The sequence below is a fragment of the Mandrillus leucophaeus genome, unplaced genomic scaffold (assembly GCF_000951045.1).
Source record: "Mandrillus leucophaeus isolate KB7577 unplaced genomic scaffold, Mleu.le_1.0 Scaffold203, whole genome shotgun sequence".
Lineage (NCBI taxonomy): Eukaryota > Metazoa > Chordata > Mammalia > Primates > Cercopithecidae > Mandrillus > Mandrillus leucophaeus.
The window spans coordinates 1200110-1203140 of NW_012102066.1; positions in this window are offsets into that span (position 1 = coordinate 1200110).

A 3031-nucleotide genomic window follows, 5' to 3' on the forward strand; every position below is an offset into this window, starting at 1 on the left:
TGAAAGACCACAATTGTTATCCCTCTCACTGTTACGAAACTGTAATAGGCTAGGCACGGTGGCTCACGCCTGTAATCCCAGCACTTTGGGAGGCTGAGACAGGAAAATCACCTGAGATCAGGAGTCCGAGACCAGCCTGGCCAACGTGGTGAAACCCCATCTCTACTAAAAATACAAAAAAAATTAACTGGGTATGGTGGTGGGCTCCTGTAATCCCAGCTACTTGGGAGGTTGAGGCAGGAGAATCACTTGAACCCAGGAGGCGGAGATTGCAGTAAGCCAAGATTGCACCACTGCACTCCAGCCTGGGCAACAGTGTGAGACTCTGTCTCGAAAAAATAAAAAAAGAAAAGAAACTATAATAATTACTATTTTGGCTCAGATGAAGCTATTCTTATTAATTTTCAAAATGTTTTTGATATTTAATTGCTTTATCAAAAAACTCAGTAATCTGTTGATGAGTTACATATTTTCCAATTTCTCTTCTTCTCTACACGGGCCTCTGAGAAGCTGACTTTTATCAACCGTATAAACGGGGATGCTTGAGCTCTAACTTCTGGTTGGCTGAAGCAATGACAGCCAACAGCAAGACATCAAAAAGGGGATGAAGAATGGAGCTTGAAGAGTATTCCTGTAGCCCCTCCCTGGCTGGATCACCACAGGCTGGCTAGGTTGCCTTATCAAACTGAAACCGCCTTTGCAAAATTATCACTGAGACAGTGAAAGAGATTTAACTTAACCGACTCCATCTTGCTTCTAACCTCCTTGTTCATTCCTGGGCATAGGCTGAACTAACTTTGGGAGAAACTTACAGTTTAAAACAAAGATGATAACAGCCCTTTCCCAAGGCAGACCTCCTTCTTGCCTGGGAACTAGATTCTCTTTGTAGGACTAACATTAGCTAGAAGATTAGAAATTATGGTTTAAGAGTCATGCAACTGGAGGCTTCAAGATTTTCTTCAGATATCTCAGTGCTCGAGATATTTTGCAGACCCTGCACTTGCCAGATCAGCTGGCACTCAGATCGATTAACTGGCTAATATGATCTTGTGGCTTCCACCCAGGAAGCTGACTCAGCACAAGAAGACAGCTTCAACTCCCTATGATTTCATTTCTGACCTGACCAATCAGCACTCCCGGGTCACTGGCTTCCCCTAACCCACTAATTTGTCCTTAAAAATTCTGCTCCTGGCCGGGTGCAGTGGCTCACGCCTATAATCCCAGCACTTTGGGAGGCTGACGTGGATCACCCGAGGTCAGGAGTTTAAGACCAGCCTGACCAACATAGTGAAACCCTGTCTCTATTAAAAATACAAAATTAGCCAGGCATGGTGGCACATGCCTGTAATCTCAGCTGCTTGGGAGGCTGAGGCAGGAGAATCACTTGAACCCAGGGGGCAGAGGTTGCAGTGAGCCAAGATAGCATAACTGCACTCCAGCCTGGGTGACAGAGCAAGACTGAAAAAAAACACAAACAAAAAAATCTCTGCTCCCCAAATGGTTGGGGAGACTGGTGTGAGTGATAATAAAACTGTCTCCCACACGGCTGGCCCTGTGTGAATTACTCTTTCTCTATTGCAATTCCCCTGTGTTGATGAATCAGTTCTTTCTAGGCAGGGGGCAAGGTGAACCCCTTGGGCAGTTACAAATTCAAAGGCCACAGTTCCTTTCAGGTGGCTTTACCTGTGGTCACTCTCGCAAGGTTTTGGTTTTGCCCTCCAGGACTAGAAGAGGTAAGGGCTTCCTGCTATTGTAGCGCTACAGTGTTGAACTGCCCTTACCCTTGCTCTGCCCGAACTCTGTCCACATCTTTGCGAACAGCTCCTTTATTAACTTCTCCTTGCTTCTCCTGTTTGAACTTGCCCAACTCTTAACCTGCTTGGATCCTGAGTCATGCATTGTAGGCCTCAGACTCCTGAGAATTTGAAAGTCACAGGTCTATAACCTAGAAACAAATTAAAGCAAGTGTTTCTAGCCAATGGGAAATTTTAACAATGTATAACAATCCATGAGTATGGGCACTGTTATTTCCAATTTGGAGTGTGATATTATAAAACAAGCTATGAAAAGAAACTAAATAAAAAGAGCACGTGTTATTTTCTCAAAGAACACGTTGAGAGTTAAGAGCAATCCTGTTTGAAAATAATCTACACATGATAGGATAATAAAGTAGGGGCTCACCTGGCTTAGCTCCGTTCTGTTCCTGCGAAAGCCACACATTCATATAAATAAGATATACTTGTTTTATATATATTTATTATATTTTAAAACATGGGTCTACATACAGCTCATATGTTACATTATGAATTAACAGCATGATTTAAGAAAAGTAATTTTGTTAATTATTTTCATAAAACCAACCCAGAGCAACAATCTATGATAACTTTTACTTTGTATGGTAGCTATGGTAGGAAGTGGAGGAGATTCTGAGCTAGAGGAAACTATATTAAAGTGGGCACAGCAAACAGAGAGGAGAGAGGGAAAAATAGCTTGCCCTTAGCCTAGCCCTGCCTACAAATCACTTAAAAAAGACTTTCATTCCCAATAACCTTGCATTCAAAGATAAACCATGAATAGCGGGAACCTCCTAAAAGCCTTGACTAACGGGAAATCCTGAAAGCTTTGCCTCCAGAGATAAGCCACAAAAACAAGAACATCCTGTTTTCCTTACCAAAAAAACAGGAACATCTTGTTCTTATCCAATCGGAATGAACTGCCGTATCTGAGCTATAAATACCTGCAATTTCATCTGAGCTATAAATTCCTCTCATTCTATTTAGCGAGCCACTCTCTAAAGGTCTGGTTTTCTTGAACTGCAAGTAAAAATGTCTCTCTGTGCTCATATTTATCTTTGAATTTTATTTTGACAAAGGGTTCCTGAACTGATTTTTGCCGGGGAGTCCTGAAGTTGGATGCACCCAGTGCTGGCTTCATGAGTGGGTAAAATGTGCAGTCACACGGGCCCCACCCTGGGTTTAGTGCTCTGCTATCACCATCTTAAAATTCGTAATTTTTTTTTTTTTTTTTTTTT